Source organism: Halichoerus grypus, chromosome 1, assembly GCF_964656455.1.
Source record: "Halichoerus grypus chromosome 1, mHalGry1.hap1.1, whole genome shotgun sequence".
NCBI lineage: Eukaryota > Metazoa > Chordata > Mammalia > Carnivora > Phocidae > Halichoerus > Halichoerus grypus.
In genome coordinates, this window is record NC_135712.1 from 74454429 (window position 1) to 74473782 (window position 19354).

Genomic DNA, 19354 nt, shown 5'->3' on the forward strand with positions numbered 1-19354 from the left:
TGCAGAAACTTAATGTAATGTTCAAGGTGGCAGAAACCGTGGAGCCCCTGAGAGGGTAACATGGCACATCAAGGGTCCTGATAACTTATTTTATTGTTGGCTTTTGAAAAAGAAACGACCACACACATGCTAAAAATTAAAATAATAGTAACTGGAGCAGATGGAATAATAGTTGTTAATCATGCTCAGCATGCCTCAGAGTGATGTAAACAGTATGTTGCCAACGTGCAGGACTCTCATCATTCAAAAATAATGTCAGTTTTCCTTTTCTTCAACTTTCCAGGTTAAAAAAACACTGTCTTATGTCTCATCACAGCCCTATGAGTCTGGCAGGGCTGGGATTATTAACATTTTCATGCAGATTCAGGGCCCGAGATCAAGAGCATCTGTAAAACTCTAATTGGGCTCTAACCACCAGTTCATTCATTGCTCTTTCTACCTAACCCTCCCAGTCCTGCAGACCATCTTCCAAATAAAATTGGCTGGGGAAGGGAAGAATTATTTCTCAGCTGTGGCATTTTCTAAAAAAACTATCAGCAAGACATGAGCTGAAGTTATTTGTGATTTTGATGGGCCCAGGTCACTATCTTCCCTGTTTCCTATGCCGATGCAATGTCTCAGCTGGGGCCTGAGTACACTCATTCTCCCACATGATCATTGAATTTCTGTGTGATCTTAGACTTTAGATTCCCTCTCTAGAAAATGAAAGGTTCAGGAAATGTTTCTTTTCCTTATCTCCCTCCCCCTGCTCCATGTTTCTGCAGAGGCACACCAGCAGCCTCCTTGGTAGGGGCCACGGAGTGAGGGACATGAGCACAAGTGTGTTAGACCCCACTTCACTGCAACTAGTGCAGCCCTGTATGTATCTGTCAAACATGGGGGTCTCCCCAGGAAAGTTTTCTTTGGGTTACTGCCATTCCAACCACAACAGTTTTGGAAACAACTAGACCTGATGCTTTCTAAATTCCTTCTGGCTTTGCAACCTACGATCACATAGTCCCGACCAACATTTTAGGTTTACCTTGTAGTGTGCTAAACTCTTTCGGGATAAAAGCTCAGTATTCTGATAAAAACACTTGAGAGAACAAAACATCTCAACCCTTTTTTAACAAGCTGTCTCAGTACCTGGCATCTGGAGGGCATTCCATCTGATTCCGCATTTTTCTCCCTTAATCCCTCCCATTGGCCAAGTCCATGGCTGAGGAAGCGGAGAATGAGAAACTGCTATCTTTGCCTCTGCTTCAGTGGGCATGTGCTCTCTCCTCTCTAAGACTCATTTCTAAAGTGAGATTAATACCTAAGTATAATATCATTGCAAACAGAAAATGGAATAAAATAGTAAATGTGCCTAGCACGATCCCTAGCACATTTTGGTGCTCACAGATTGTTAGCTCTCCTCACTCATTTCTCTGACTTAACCCATCTTAAGATTTTTACCAGCATGTTAGTTACCCTATTTTTTTTTTTTTTGAGATAATACACCATTTTCATCAGCAAGGAATGCACCCTCCTGAAGATGTAATCAGGTGTTACAAACTCATATGACTACAAAAATCGGGTAAGAAATGTAAATTAATAAAATGTCCCTACCGTAAGGTAATATGGAGTGATTTAGACTGTGGCTAGCTATTTGTTTTATCTGGCTGAATTTTGCCATCAGATCCAGTGGGTTCAGAGAGGCTAGATTCCCACACTTTCATTAGAAATTACCTATTTTAAATGTCAGTTTATTTTCTTTAAACCAAAACACCTCCACGAGGTGACCTTGGCAAGCCTACAGAGTGTTTATTATACTGATTTGGGACTTGGGGAGGTAAGTGGGAAGATTCTGAATTTATTTTATATAAGTTTCTAATTTATACTTCTAAACTATTGTATTTGAGGTTTTTGGGTGACTGAATCAATATAATAGCCAAGGACAGACCCTGAACTTTTCTTCTCATCCACTCTTGTCCTCCATTCTCCAAGTGACAGCTAATTTAAATGGAGATGTTTCAAGGCCTAGATGCAAGGGTCAAGTAGACAGGAACAGAAAGGAATCATGGCATTGATTGTGAATGGCTAGTTTTCTGACAGATCATACAGTCCAAGAGTGAAGCGAGTTGCCCAAAGACATTCACTTCCAGGGAGGGTTGAAAGAGTCGTGAGTTGTGCATATGTTAATTTGGGTGTTTTGGTATACCAGAACTAAGAGTTTAGGATGATTTCACTTATTTGATCCAAGTCTCCATGTGCTGTCTAGTAATATACCCTGCCTCCCGGATGACCTGTAAAGTAACTGCTCCAGGGAAAAAGTCCTCAAAACTAAAAGTGAGTAAGACTCACTCAGAAGGCATACTTTTTCTTTGTAGCTTTTCAACTTATTTCTCCTGGTATAAAATTTATAATTATAAATCTGTTTTTGAAAGAAGCAAAAAATATAAAGGAACAGGGAAATACTTTGTCTACATGCAGTTACTCAGACATAGCTATTATTTTGTCACATTTTCTTGTAATAGTAATCCCACTAAAATGAACATAAATGGTTTTATGTAAACATATTTTGTACATATGAAATTTCTGGCAAATATAAGTATATTACTATTTATTCTGCTTATTAATTTTTCACTCTCTTATATTATTATTTTCATTGTCTCTTGATTCTTTAACCCCTTTACAGGTGTTGTTAACCCTGACTGACACTGGAATCAACAGAGAAGCTTCTGGAGAAAATACTGATGTCCAGGCCTAAGACCCAGATCAGATACAGCAGGGTCTGGGAAAAAGAAGCATTTAAAAACAACGTTTTCATTTTGAAATAATTTCAGACTTATAGAAGAGTCACAAAAATAGCATAGAGTTCTTATAACAGCTTCACCTAATGTTAATGCCTTACATAATCATAGTACAGTTATCAAAATTAAGAAATCAACATTGGCTCAATAGTACTTAAATTACAGACTCCATTTGAACATCACTAATTTTTCCACTAATGTGACTTTTCCTGTTCTAATATCTAATCCAGGATCCCACATCACATATAGTAGTTACATCTTATATTCCTCTTCTCCAATCTGTGACACTTCCTCAGTCTTTCCTTACCTTTCATGGCTTTAACACTTTTGAAGAATTCTGGTCAGGTATTTTGGAGGATATTCTTCAATTTGGAGTTATCTGATATTTCCCAAGATTAGATTGGTGGGCAAAAGTACTACAGAGGTGGGGCGCCTGTGTGGCTCAATCGGTTAAGTGTCTGGCTCTTGATTTCAGCTCAGGTCATGATCTTAGGGTCGTGAGATCGAGCCCCACATCAGGCTTGTCCTGGGTGTGGAGCCGCCTTAAGATTCTCTCTCCCTCTCCCTCTACGCTTTCTCTGCCACTCCCGTGTGTGCATGTGACATGTGCACCCTCTCTCTCTCTCTCAAAAAAAAAAAAAAAATCACAGTGGTAATGTGCCCTTCTTAGTGTATCGATAAATTTTATTAATGGTTATGTCACCATTGATCACTTGGTTAAGGTGGTGTCTGCCAGATTTGTGCACTATAAATTGTTATTTCTTTTCTTTATGCTTAATAAATATCTGGAATGAGATACTTTGAGACTCCACAGATATGATTCCCCTTAAACTCTAACCTCCTAATTTTAGTATTCCATGGATCTTGCCTGCAGCAATTGTCACTGTGATATTCTAATGGTGGTTTTCTATTTCCCTCATTTATTCTAAATTTATTAATGGGAATTATTCTGTAAGGAAGAGATGCAATACCTCTCCTTTTTATGTTTATTTTCTTCACTTGTTTATATCAGCACAGAATCATGAATATTTATTTTATTGTTTGTTATAACCCAATACAGTAGCTATATATTGTGCTGCTCAAACTGTTCCAGATTTGATCATTATCTATCTTAGGGGTTTGGCTCCGAAATACTTTTCAACACGGCTCCATCCCTTCTCTCCCCCTCTCTCACTCTCTCTCTTATTTGTTTGTTTGTCTGTTTGTTTATTTTTCGGCATTGCAAGATACTTCAAGCTCATCCTGTATGAAGCACTTCTCCAAGGAACTCTGCTTCCTTTTACTGAAGAATGATATTAAGAAACCAAGATATATGTGCTAAGTATTACTGCTAATAGATGTCACTGCTTCAAGGTCCCCTCAGAGGACAAAGCTATGAAACGTACATACATCTTAACCCATGAATACACATAGCATATTTATGTCTATATGTATCAATAAACATACATATTTAAAAAGCCAAAAAGCATCACATGAGTTCATGCAGGTGCCTCCAATTCCAACCAGCACTTCAGGGGTCATCCTAGCAATCTCCCTTGGTCCCCTACTCCTGTCCTGCTTTGTTCTAACTTCATTCTCTGAGGGTGAGAAAACTGGCTGTCATTATCTGTCACATATTTATGTACCCGTTCAAATATAGAGTAAATAAGAAGCAGTTCCAGAGTTGATCATCATTACCCTGTTGGAAATGAGTTTATCAGCTGGAGTACTGTGTTTGTGTACAGTTCTTTTTATTCAGATCTTTTTTTAAGATTGTTGGTCTTCCTAGAGTTCTTGACATATTCTGGTTAGAGACCCTTTATCAGATATGTGCCTTATAAATACTTTCTTTTAGTCTGCAGCTACCTTTCATTCTCTTAATAGATTATTGTGAAGTGTAATTGTTTTAAATTTTGATAGTCCCATTTTATTATTATATTCTTCTTCTTCTTTATGGATTATATTTGGCATTGTATCTAAAAAGTAAAAAAACTGCCAAGCCAACCAAGGTCATGCAGAATGTTTTCCTATGTTTTAGTAGAGAATTTAGAAGTTTTACAGTCTTACATTTTATATTTATATCCATGATCCATTTTAGGTTAATTTTGTAAAAGGTGTGATATATGTATTAAGGTCATTTTCTTTTTTTTGCATATGAACATCTGCTTTTAGTTCCATCAGTTTTTACTTCACATATTTTGAAACTATGCTGCAAGATAATTTCACATTTGTTATTATTATATGTCCTTAGAGAATTGACCCTGTATTACCAAGTAATATCCTGTTTTAACCCTGACAATGTTCTTTTTTCTGAAGTCAAATTTGTCTCTTATTAATATAGCTACCCTAGCTTTCTTTTGATGGTGTTAGTTCCCTTTACTTTTCATCTATGTCTTTATGGTAAAGGGATTTTTTTTTCAGTAAATGGTTTGGTGTTGCTTTTTTTTTAAATTTTATTTATTTATTATGTCAGAGAGAGAGAGCACAAATAGGCAGACAGGCAGGCAGAGGGAAAGGGGGAAGCAGGCTCCCTGCCGAGCACGGAGTCCCCCAATGCGGGGCTCGATCCCAGGACCCTGAGATCATGACCTGAGCAGAAGGCAGACGCTTAAGGACTGAGCCACTCAGGCGCCCTTGGTGGTGTTTTTTTATTAGATCTGATGATCACTTTTTTTTTTAAACTGAAGTGTTTAGATGAGTCCTACTTAGTGTGATTATTATTATGATTGAATTAAAATCTACTCTCTTGTTAGGTATTTTCTATTTGTTTCCTCTGTTCTTTCTTTTCTTCTTTTTTACACCTTCTCTTGGATTAGTTGACCATATTTTTTATTCCCTTTTATCTCTTCTATTGACTTATTACTTATATCTTTTTTTGTAAATTTAGTGGTTGTCCTAAAGGTTTCTATATATATTTAATTAATCAGTCTATCTTCAAATGATATTATACTGGTCACATGTTTTGTAATTATACCCATTGCCTCTTTCCCATTCTTTGTATCATTGTTTTAATGCCTTCTATTTTTCATATGCTATAAGCACAAAATAGACTGCTAAAATTTTCACTTTCAATGCTGTTTTATTTATTTATTTTTAGAAGATTTTATTTATTTATTTGACAGAGAGAGAGAGACAGCGAGAGAGGGAACACAAGCAGGGGGAGTGAGAGAGGTAGAAGCAGGCTTCCCGCCAAGCAGGGAGTCCCATTAGGGGCTCGATCCCAGGACCCTGGGATCATGACCTGAGCCGAAGGCAGACGCTTAATGACTGAGCCACCCAGGCGCCCCTCAATGCTCAGTTATATTTTAAAGTAATTAAAAAGAAGAAAAAATAAAATTTTATACTACCTTCATTTATTTAATTTTTAGTTTTCTTTATCTTTTTGTATAGTTGTGAGTTTCTGTCTGGTATATTCTTTCTGCTTGACTACATTCTTTTTTCATATCTTGTAGATGATGTCTACTACCTATAAATTCCCAGAGTACTGGTTTTTCTAAAGAAAGTATTTCTTCTTCACTCTTATAAAATAATTTTGTTTGGTATGGAATTACAGTTCAACAGATTTATTTTTCTTTGACACTTCAAAGATGTCACTTCATTGTTTTCTGCATGATCTCTGAAAAAAAGAGGTCTGCTATCATTCTAATTGTTGTTCCTCATGTGTAATATATCTTTTTTTTTTCTGGATATCTTCCAGATCTCTGTCTCTCTTTTTTTTCCCCCAGCCATTTAAACACAGTATGCTAGGGGTGTGTGTGTGTGTGTGTGTGTGTGTGTGTGTGTGTGTGTGTGTTTGGTGTTAATGTTCCTTGCTTGCTATGCCTCACAAAGGATCTATCTATAGCAAGTTACTTGTTACTTGATATGTGCAAGCCTGGAGGAGGGTGGAGGGCATTCTCTGTCATGAGTAAGCCTCATCCTTAGCCAGGCACTGCATCCCTGGGAGGTGGATGGCCTTCTCAATGTTGCTAGCCATCTCCTTGCAGAGTTCTGATCCCAGCATGCATTTAATCCTCATTATAGCCACATATGTTATTTATAATAGCCGTGAGTAATTTCTTCTTGGCAGAAATCCCCATTCTATTTCGTATTACTAAGACACGGGGCTTTACAATTATGTTTGTAAAGTACAGACACATAGTAGGTATTCAGCAAATGATGGTACCTTTCCTCTTGTCTCCACTTAAGGTGTTGTGAGCTTAAAAGGTATTTTTAGGAGGGAATGGGTATGTGGGCAAGGAACAGATTTTCTTCTATTCTAATACTGTTTTCAACCTAGGCAGACTGTGGAGTCCCTTTGCTTTGTAATTCAATAACTACTTATTTACAGACTCAGCAATTGGCAAGGTCATTCTGACCTTCCTTGAGACAAACTGTCCTGTTAGAGAGCCCACTGAGCTCTAGCTGTTTTGCTAATGTGGTTTCTGGGGTTTGTGGGAATCCTGCCACATTCGTAAGATGATTCATGTTCCCTTTACATTCAGGTACACAGCTAGCATAAGTCACATGCATATTCTATAAACATTTACTCCAAAGACTGAGACAAGACTTGCTTCTCTGAATAAATAACTTTATTTTATTTTTTTATTTTTAGTACAAATGAGTTGTTAAAGAGCAGATTTTTTTTTAATTAACATTTAAAATAATGGCATCTTCAACATTCATTCTATATAATTCTGTTAAGGTATGGAAAATTTATAAAATGGCTTTAGTATATATTTGAGGATTTTCCTCTGTTGTTTGCCTATTCACCAAGTTCATTTTCCCAGTCTAATGAACAAACATTGAAGATTAATAGAAACGAATGCAATTACCTAAATGGAAAACAATCACTTCCCATGTGGTAAGTTAATTCTTATCTTTTTCAGAATAATTTTATTCCATTTATTATTTGAACAATGGATACTTTCATCAAGACCTAGACTTATACTTGAAGGGCATTAAAAAAAACAGAGAGATAGATGGGAGATGAACCACACACATTCTTATATTAATTTTTAAGGATATGTTGTATGAGAAATTGTCCTTTTGAAAATGATATGTCTACTTCAAAATACTGAGGCACAGTGTGTGGCCATGAAGGCCAGGTGGTCAGTTGTAGTCAGACAATGTGTACATCTCCTTCACCAATCACATGTTCCTTTGTTGCCGGCATTGTTACACCAAGGTCTTCCTGGAGCAAGATCCACTTCTTTATGTCAGATTTTTATTTGATGTCTCTGCTCTTCTTCTATTTTGTTCTTGGGAGACTGTGTCTCTCATCTTTCAAAGAGATAAGCTTTTTTGGCATGCTTTGATTTCTCCAGGAATTTTTGAGGGCATCAAGCCATTGACTCGTCTCCTGCATAATCATTCCCTTTGTCTCTCTTGTTGTTGCCCCACTGCCTACACTATTCACACATCTTCCCTCTTGTTCCCACAGTCCCCCACGCACCCTTCCTGGCCACACCTCCCACAGCACTATATCGCCTTTTGTGTATTTTCCCTATGTACATCAAATTAAGTCAGACTACATCTACTTCCTCACTACTTATTCACTTTTTTTAAGCTTGAATTTTAAATAAAAAGCATGTATTGCGTTCACAGAGTCACTAATTCTATGAGACTTGTTAAGTCGAATAGTGATCCCAAGACTCTTCTTCCCTACTTCTCCTTTTCCAGAGAAAATCACTTTCAGTTGATTCTTTCTTTCTTTCTTTTTGCAGCTTCATATCTGAACATTTTAATATCTCTAAATACCATGGTTGTGTCATGACTTGACTGTTTTTTTTTCAAACTTGAACATTGTCTATTGACTCCCTACCATGAAATACTCCAAAGATTTGTGCAAACTGCCATCTCATCATTCTTCCAGGAGAGATTTGTTATATTTTGGTTAGATCTATATTCAGTCTCAAAAATTGTTCTTACATGGTTTTGCTGTTTCTCGACTCTACTTTCTCCGTATTTGGACTACCTTTCTGAGATATCTTCGGCCTTATCTTACAAAGATTCTATTGAGTTTCACATTTTGCTTCTTGTATTTATTTTCTATAGGGTGTATTTTTTGTTTGTTTTCTGAATGATTCTTTTCATAATATCCTAGAGTTGTTTGGCAAATCAAATATATCATCCTATTTCTTTGAAAATATCAATAATACTTAAATATGTGTGTATATATATTTTTTTATTTTTTTTTCTCTCTGCATAGTTTCAGCTTTCTCCAAGTTGCTTTGTTCAATCTACTGTTTTGGACTCCCTCTTCTGTGTGAGAGGCTTTCCTCAGACATCTAGTGATCCAGATTGCATCTTCATATTTGAGACTGTTATGAGCTAAAAGCTTGATTAGCAACTGTGAGCATGAAGATGGGACTTAATTGATGGGTTGTTTTACTGTAACATGATTGGACTAATTAATTTGTTAGGAAATCCCAGATGTCCAAATATTCAGGCTTTTCTTTTGTTGGGAGTCAGACTCTATGACAGGAACCCTTCCCATCTCTAATGTGGGCAGGAAAGGCCCAGTGGCTAGTATTTGGGAAGTGGGAGAAGAAGTCTGAGGATCAGCATTTTATATGCATCAATTTATCTGATCCCCCCGTTTGCATAAGCTATGTCAGCTCTCACTGTCCTTGGAGTGCCTGAGTCCAGACATCCTCAGTGGTCAAGTTGGTTAAGGTAGGAAGTGCAGTTACCAGAATCTTTTTCCCTGAATTGTTCTAGGTTAGATTTGGCCAAAAAGAAACTTTAGTCAGATTTAAAAGGAAGAAATGAAATGTCACTTAATATACTCTGAAGCTCTTTTTGTGTTTGCCAGACTGAGCACAGGGGGCCCACAAGAAGGTAGGGGCTTCCCTGAAGATTCTTAGGGGTAGTTTCTACCTTGAAGCAATAGTTTCCCTTAGACCTTTCCATCAGCTTCCTCTGTTCTCTCTCACTTTGCTGTTGGACATGGTTGGCTTCTCAGATTGAACGATAATTTCCCTGATTCTCCAGCTCCTCTCACCCACAGATGTGTAAAGTCTATTCCCTATAACACACAATTGCATCACACTCATAGTCCCCCCTGCTCTCCTGTCTGAACCTTGACTGATAGACCTTGTCAGTGGATAAACCTGCCATCCTGCTCAGAGGGGTACCACAATATATGGGATAGATCTGTGCCATCTTAGGCACAGTCGGATTCCTAGACAGAACTCATGGGACTTGAGGGAGTTGCCCCTCACCCTTCACCTACTTAGCTTCACCACCATTTCCAGAGTTTCTGGTGCTGTTTTTCCTCAAGTTCGTTCCTGGCTCCTCCCATTGCAGTCTTGGGATTTAGTTCCCTCAGTGCAGTAGTCGTTGTCTCTGCTTTCCAGAAGCTACAATACCGTAATATTTAGGACACTATATCTTCACCTATTCTCCCCATCTTTGTAGATCTATGCCTTAAAAGTTACCTGGTATTTAAGTGAGATTTTGGTTTCAGTGGGACTTAAGAAGACAGTAAGGCAGTACCTTGTTCAAACTGCTATCTTTACTGAAACACCTCCATTCACTTTCTAAATTTTGTAATCTCACTACTATCTCTCAATTCTATTTTTTTTATTTTTTCCTGCAGATTGTTTTTTTTATTATGTTATGTTAATCAGCATACATTACATCATTAGTTTTTGATGTAGTGTTCCATGATTCATTGTTTGCATATAACACCCAGTGCTCCATTCAGTACGTGCCCTCTTTAATACCCATCACCAGGCTAGCCCATCCTCCCACCCCCCTCCCCTCTAGAACCTTCAGTTTGTTTCTCAGAGTGCATAATCTCTCATGGTTCGTCTCCCCTTCTGATTTCCTCCCCTTCATTTTTCCCTTCCTACTATCTTCTTCTTCTTTTTTTTTTTAACATATAATGTATTCTACTGTTCCTTCCTTAAGAATAGCCTAGTTGTTGAATCAAAAGCCCTCTTTCCCAGTCCTTGTTGTCCTTATTTTTTCAACAGTATTTTATACAGACTGATTCTCCCACTCATGAATTTCCGCTTTCCTCCCTCCCTTCCTTTTACTCTATCTTCAGCACCACCAACATTGATGGAGCATCAGTTTTATGCCAGATTTTTAGTTAGGCATAACCCTTTTCCTGCAGAGGATGGAGGAAACTGACACCAAAAGTTTGGAGAGTAGAAAAATACTTTAAAATTATAGTGTGCCCTCATTGATAGTACTAGAAGAATTCCTCCCACTCACTGAGGAAATGAAAGGTTGTAAATTACCTCATGCTATCAGGGTCTAAAGCAGACAGCAAATCAGTCTGCATGAGTGCTTCCTTCTAAGGGGGCCTGGCTGTCCATTATTCCAGGGTTCCCAGTTCTCTGCAGAGCATCTGGTTAATAGCATGTGGGCTTTGGTTCTGCTAGGCTAAACACTGAACAGGAAAATCCAGTGAGGACATGGAGAAAGGTCCTTTTCCAATACACTAGAGACAAGTGTTCAGTCAGAGAGAGGAGGTGGCCTTCTGTTTTTGTCACAAATCCTGAACTGAAGGACAAAAACAACAACAGTCACCAACGGAGTACCCACCACCTATTGTTACTGTGTGGAACTTATAAAGAGAGTGGAAATATTTTTTTTGCAAATAAAAATCCTAGTATGATTTTTGAAAACTTCATTTACCTTTATATAGGGAAATAAAAGTGTTTCTTTAGGTTCACTTCAATTTAAAAAAACAAAACAAAACAAACAGGTATAGAAACAAAGGGTATTTCTCAAAGGGGATTAGAGAAATTGAAAGATGAATTTTTGGTGCATTAAAAGAAAAAGAAGACCTTTCATATGAGAAAATTCAAGCAATAGTAGCAGCCATTTTAGTTACAAATATCAGTGAATCAACAAGTGATTCAAAGTTCTTTATGTTGTGATAGAACAACAGCTGATCTGGTTCATCTTCACCAATTTTTATCCCTCTCTTGATCCTCCCTGATTTAGATAATTTCCACATAAAACACTTGACCTTCCAGAAAAAAACAATCCAATAGGTGAAACAATGTATTTTATAGTTTGGAAAAACACAACTTGCTAAGAAAGAGAAAACAATTGTCCATTTCTCTCCCGGATATTCCAAAATTAGACTTGGATAGTTTTCGGGTTTTTTGTTTTTGTTTTGTTTTGTTTTTTGTTCACTGACATAATCAATTTTATTGAATTAGAGAATGTATATCCAGGGCATTCACCCTATAGGTGCTCCTGCCTGGTCAACCCAGAATGGAACAAGGAGACCTCTATTTATGTTTTGTAAATTTATTTATTTTAGGAATTTATTTATTTGAGAGAGAGAGAAAGAGAGAGCACGTGCAGGGGCAGAGGGGGAGGGAAAGAGACAAGCTGAGTTGTGCTTAGCCCCATGCTGGGCTGGATCTCATGACCCTGAGAACATGACCTGAGCCAAAAATCACTTGCTCAACTGACTGAGCCACTCCGGTGCCCTATACTTTGTAAATTTAATGGCACAGACATCATGATGGTTTTTTGACATGCCAACACGTTAAGGTAAACTACCTTGAGGAGAAAGAAGGTAGCAGCCATTTCCTAGCATAAGCCCAGCTTCCCCTGGTTATTGAATCAGGCACTAATCTAAGAGCTACAGTGATGGGATTCTGCAGATCTAAATAAACTGCAAAGTCCTTTATCTTCAGAGCTGGGGCCCCAGGGGCAGACAGCGGATCCTCTCCTGAGACACTCAGGGCAAGGGTGACCTTCACAGGGCCTGGCGCTTCCACATGCAGCACCAGCGTCTCCCTGAGGGGCACCTGGGCCCCTGTGGGCGCCCCCACTGTGGCGACTGCCACCATCTTATAAAGCGGGGAAGAACAAAGGCAATACCACAAAATGCCTTTAATGTCCTCATTACTGGCAATACTTTATGAACATTTGGGGGAAAGAGATATTATTGTTCTACATGACCTATATTTCCATGCTACAGGGGAAGGCAGGAGGGCCCTGTGAAATTGGAGAAGGGCTGGGAAATAAAGCCCTTGGGGGTGCTTTTGACAATAGTGGGCCCTGTGAGAGAGTGCTTGTGCTTTTGAAATTCAAGATGATTTTTAAAAAGCATAAATTTGAACACTTAGTGTTCATAATCATTTTTATATATTCTGTATTTGCAAATTTGCCTACTCACTAAAACTTACTTGCAACCCCAAATCAATACTCATGGCTCTTACATGGTCATTCTCAGGCATATGCCAAACAACAAAACTTTTGAGTCACTCAACGTACATGTACCTAGGTGAGGCTGAACCGGGTGACTTCCTGTTTTCTCTGCCATCCAGTAAACAACTGTCCTTTCTTTGGTCTATTAATGCCATGTCTTTCTCATTTTGTATTTTCTGTTGGTGATTTCACTGTTTCAAATAGCAGTCCCCCTCAACTGTAATGCTGAAGTCCTGTCTAAGTGTTCCTAGGTCCAAGAAGGTTGTGATGTGCTCGAAGAAGAACACAGGTGTGATAGATAAGCTTCACTGAAGATAACTTTCATTCAGGCATTAGTTGGCACAAGTTCAACATTACTAAAACAATGATATATAATACACAATGTGTCTTTAAACAGAAAAACATATACAACAAGGTTATGTATTGATTGGTTGACAAAAATGTGACTGGGGCTCACAGAAACCAAACTATATTTCCCTTAGAAGCAATGGTTCAATATTTGGTAATTCAGTATTTGCTGCAAATTTATAGAATATAAGTACTGTGAATAACGAGAACTGACTGTATGTACATGAAGAGAGAGAGGTCAGGAAACTAATTTGACTCCCATAATATCTATACTACATCAAGTACTTTTCTGTGATGTATGTGTTGACATTTTGTTGTATTCTTGAGTTCTCTCTATGGGTTAATTCAATATTCATTTCCCACCTTCCCAACCAGCCTCCCAATAACTGAAAGTGCCTTTATGTGAAACTGGAAGGTCTTATCTTTTCTTTATTGTTATATTCTCTGAATTTGAGAGTATTGTTCCTTATTGAGCTATGAAACACATTACTTAATCTTGCAGGAAGCTGGAGTATTATGGAAGACATTTTAAAACTGTATGGCAAAGGGAAAAAGTCGAGAAGGCTCCTTAAAATTGGTGATAGTTCAATTTAAGGATGATTAAAAATTAAGTAAGTGAAAAGGAAAGGAGAAGGATTCCTAGCAAAGGGAACAACATTGCAGATTGAAAGACACATTTGGGATGAAGGTAGTTGGCATGACTGTGACTGGTACAGGTGTCTGAGAGGACATGGGACAGATTGGGTGGGGATGAAGGCAGAACTCACTATGTTAAGGGGTGTGACATTGGGCAAGGAAATCTGTCTTCATAGAAAGCATAAAAAGAAAGGGCATTATACCTTACCATTTTTTATTTCAAAATGCTCTCTCTAGTCATGTTGTGAAGGATGAACTAAGTATGTGGTTAGGAGGATATTTTAATATTTTTAGTGTAAAATGATGAGGGCCTTTACCAAAGCAGTAACCAAGCAAATGAAGAGGAGAGGCCTTAGAATTTAAAGTGTTAATAACTAACAGGGTATTGAAAGTAACTTAATAACTTAATCCTTAATTTTCATTTCTTTATTTTAGTCCTTGTTCCCCTCAGCTTTTCTAAATTACATGAACAAATATTGTCTGAGCAACTCTTACATGCAAAGTACTGAATAGAAACTGGGAGTATGACAATGATTTAGATATGATCCTGCCCTCTCAGAAGAGAACAGAGAGAGAGAAACTTCTCAGCAAATAAGTAATGTATCACACCAGTGACCTAAGATTTTTCATCTGTCAATTATAAAATCTAGATGATTTTGCACCTAGGCATGTTGTAGGTCTAACATTATAGATTTCTGCAAATCCTTGTAAATGATGAAGACTAATGCAGTTATTGCCAGATCCTAATTTTTTGATGAGCTATGGCCTTGAAAATACATTAAACCACAGACTAGTGTGAGATCCTTAAGGAAAAGGATTACTGGATTGCCACCTATAAAGTTCACCCATTTTTCAGGGCTACATAATGTGTGAGATTAAGTATATTTTCCAAATTGTGGTAGTCAGACCAGGAACAACTATATAGGAGTGAGAGAAGCAATATTAACTGGTCAAAGGGAGAATTTAACCAGTGATGTAATTAAAATGGCAGTCTCAGTCCACTCTTGTCATGGAGGAGTAGTGTGGAGTCCACTCTTGTCTGGAGCTGAGATGGCTGCCAAATTTAGGCAAGGAGTCTGGCTTTTGTACTCTTTCATCCACTAATTATTCAAAGTGGGCTGCCATTAGAGAGAGCTTGTTTAGAGTTTAATTTCAGCAACTCCCTTAGAGTAAGGACCGTTTGGTGAAGGACAGAGCTGTGAGCTACTAGCTATCAACACAGCTCACACCAGCTCTCATATTGCATGCCTGGACTCTGAAAGGAAGACCCAGATGGGGCAACACAGCATCTACTGAAAAATACAAAGCTAGTTATGTCTAACTAATGAAATCTTCACTAGCACACCCATTGTAATTTACCTATCCTTGGACATCTATTCACCCCATTTCCATTGCACCTTTGTACAGCTCCAGTAATTATCCCTTCTGCATTGGTAGTGAGACATGTTTCTTCACTTATCATTTTATCCTCAAGCAAATTTCCCTTCTTTTCTATCCCCTCATGCTTCTTTTCTAGAAATCTTTCATTTTTCTCCTTTTCTTCCCCCAAGGCTGACTTCTCCCCTTTTCCCCACGAATGCATGTATTTTATCCATCTCTCTTTTTCAAGGTTTGTAATGACTTTACAGGCGAGTTAAGGTTTCATACAATTTTGAACAGAATCTAGGGGTGGCTCCCCTCAAGTTGAGTCACTCTGTAATACTAGGGACGATAGCTTGTTTATTGTTTGTCTATTATATCTCTAGTGTCCAGTGTGGCAACTTGCACAAAGATGAGTGTGATAAAGATCAGTAATTGTCCCCTTCATCTTTTAATAATAAAAAACTAAAGTGTGAGATGAGTATGTGAGCTACTGATCTTTTGGTTACAACCTACTGACTTTTTGGTTACAATTAGGGGTGTCCATGTGACTGACATTGCGCCTCTACTACATGAGTGGGAGTAATGTGTGTACCATCTGGTGTATCTCTTTTCAGATGCTTATCTTGGACCCTGTTTTCTCCTCTGTGATAGGTGAATAATGGTAATGACTTAGAGCACACTTGGAAATTTACCCGCCAATCTTGGATTGCTTACTTTTAAATCATTATACTGGAGACAAAAACATTTTTTCTTATAAAAAGCGACTGTATTTTGGGATATCTTTCTGGATCTCAAATTGTTAAACATTTCCTGAAAACAAAAACAAGAATGGGATCTGAAAGTGGGTTGCTATTATAAAAACTAGGATTACATGTGACATGCATAAAGTGGCAGATGGAAAATTCACAAATATTGTGAGTTGCAAACTGGAGAATGTTATTATACTGTGGCAAAAAGTCCAGTGAAACTGTTGTTGCCATAACTTGGAAGGCAGACCATGTGCTCCTGAGACTAGCTTTGAGGAAATTGGTTGGCAAAATTCAGAATGATTCTGTGTGTTGGCCGCTACTTATCCTGTTAGCAAGTGACTACAAGAAGGAAATGGCCATGTAGAGGTGGGCATCAGGAGAGCCCTCTAAAGAATTTAAAGTGGCTAGAAAGTGCAAGTGATAGAAAGTCCAGAAATTTAGGATCTTTCAAAGTTAAAAAATCTAGCTATATCTGTGCCTCAAACAGTGAGAGATAATAATGATGCTTAAACTTATCCAGATGTAAAGATCAGTTCAAAGACATCCATCATCTTTCTGTTATTTCAGTTGGGTTCATGGCGGCCATTTTTAATTTTTGACCTAAAGGAGGTGGACCTAGTACAAAAGCTAGTAAACAAAGAACAATTGTAGTTTTAGTAATAATGACCTTTTGAGGTATTTGGGTGCGCTGCCTTTCACATTCACTGCCTGGAAACAAACAGACTAGAAGTCTACCAACCCCCTGAGGGAATTGCATTGCCAATGAGACCACAAGCCTCCCCTGCAACATTTGAGCCCCTAGAACTTCATTGGCAAAAAGTGGGCTGTGAAAGCTGCCTGATACCCAAAGAAGGAATATTCTCTAACTCACCCTGCTTCAGATTTGGTCACACAGGATAACAGGCAAGTGTGTCCCATAAGCAGGAACCATGGTGAATAATGGATAAAGGAGTTATTTGCAGAAGGCAGAAACCAGGGGAGCCAGGCATGTGAACTAAGTAACCTACCCCACAGCCTGGAAGGGGAGTCTTTTTGATTTCTGTTTATCAGGCTTTTAAATCTGCTATGGAACACAGACTACTCTGTGTTTCCCATTTTTTCCTTTTCCTGAATGTGTGTTTTATTATAGGCATACTATTCTCATTCTATCAATATATACTAGTAGAGACGGAAACAGACACCTTGTCATTTAGTTAACAGATTGCTTGATTTTGAAGAGTCAAGTTTAGATATGATGAAGAGGACTGCAGTTTATGAAGCCTTGGATTTTGGGCTGGATGCAGTAATTCATGGATACTAACTTAGGTGGCCAGAATGGTTAACTGGGGGAAACTGAAATGCCATAAGTATACATTTTTCTATGCTTTCTTTTAGAAACAGATATTCTGATTTTCAGCTAAGCTCATTAACATCCAACAACAGACTATGTTTCCTAGTCTTACTGCCAATTGTGATCATGTGACCAAATTTTGGCCAATAGCATAAAAGAGGAATTGACATCTCCAACTTTCAAGTCATCTCCTTAAAGATGCTTCTGCTGGACTTTTTTTCCATTGTCATTGACTACAAATTGACTACAACAAAAACTGTAACTGCTGTAAAGTTGTTATGTTTAGAATGGCAGAACTTCCCTCCCAGTCCAGGAGCACCGACACTTGACATGAATCATTTTGGATGCTGGGTGAAAAATAGAATGTAAATTGGCAAGGATGGAAACATAGCAGTTAGGAGGTTATTCCAGGAATTTGAGAAAAAGATTGGATAGTGGCTTGGATAAGAGTGGTAACATTGGATGTGATGAGAAGTGGTCAGAGTTTGAACACATTTTGATTTTAGGGACCACAGGATTTCCTAATATGTTGTATATGGAGTTGAGAGAAGTAGTGTTAAAAGATATTTTCTAAGATTTCGGCATAACTAACTGGAAGGGTAGAATTTCCATCATCTGAGATGTGGAAGACAACAGATAAATAAAGGAAAGCTTAGGAGTTCATGTTTGGTCATGGAAAGTTGGAGATGCCTATTAGGATTTTGAATAAAGCTCAGTGCGCAATCTGAACTGGGGATACACATTTTGGACTTGTCAGCAATTATTTTAAATTCATTTTCCTAATTTTTTATTAAAATTTTTTCCTAACATATAGAAAAGTTGTTGCAGACATTAAGACAATCCATCTCTAAATACTTCAACTTGAATTTCCTGAATAGAAGGGCATTCTCCTATAAAAAAACACATTATCAATGTCACACATAAGAAACTATATATTTCCCCAATTTACTTACTATTGTAGCCATATTCAAATTTTCCATTTATCCTACATATTTCTGTTATCTTCTCTTTCTCCAAAGTAGAATATAGTCAAGGTTCAAACACTACACTTGGTTATTTTATGTCTTTTAATTAAGAAGATTTCTTTCACATTTTTGCTACAACATTGAATTTTCTAAGCTACCTGATCAGTTTTCTTACAGAGTATCTCACATTTCATATTCATCTGTTTTTTTTTAATTATGTCATTACCTTGTTTTTATATCCCCTATATTTTCAGTAAACTGAAAGTGAAGTCTTAGTTCTGTTTGGGTTAAGCACATTTGGCAAAATAACTTCATTGATGCGGTTGTATATTTTATATTGTATCATAATTAGAAAGCAAATAATTCACTTCCCACTACTAGTGATGCTAAATCTAATCATTCCTCAGAGTGATGAACAGATATTTACATTGTAAAGATACACACACACACACACACACACTTTAAAAGCCTGTGTGTGTGTGTGCATGCACACATGTGTATAAAAGGGATGATTATTTGCACTATGTAAATATCCTTTCTCCAACAACATTTTGCTAATGGCCACAGCAATTGATCCTTGCCTGAATCAATTGTTTGGCCATGGATTGCAAAGCTGAGATTTTAAAATTGTGGTATTATATATAATATATATTTGCTAGCATTCTATAAAGAAGTTTTGTCATCAATATGAGAAAGAATCATTTCTTCATATAAAGATAAGGCAAATGGTTTTACTTTAATACCATTTTTCATTAAATCTTGGTAAAATAGTCTACTCCTTTGATGGTAAATCAGTTCCTTTTCCTCTTCTCAAGTATCTCTATTCATTCTTAGATGTTTATTTACTCAATATCTTGTAATTAATTAAAGGTAGTGACTTTTTAATATTAAACTTTCCCAAAATTTCCCTGAAAGGAGCCCCTTCAAGCAACTTTCTGTATCCCTTTTGATATATACCAATTAGTCTTGGGTACTCCCTTTCTTTCTGACAAAATAAGATGTCCCAGCATCACCTGAATGTTGTCAGAGAAGACGTCCTTTCTT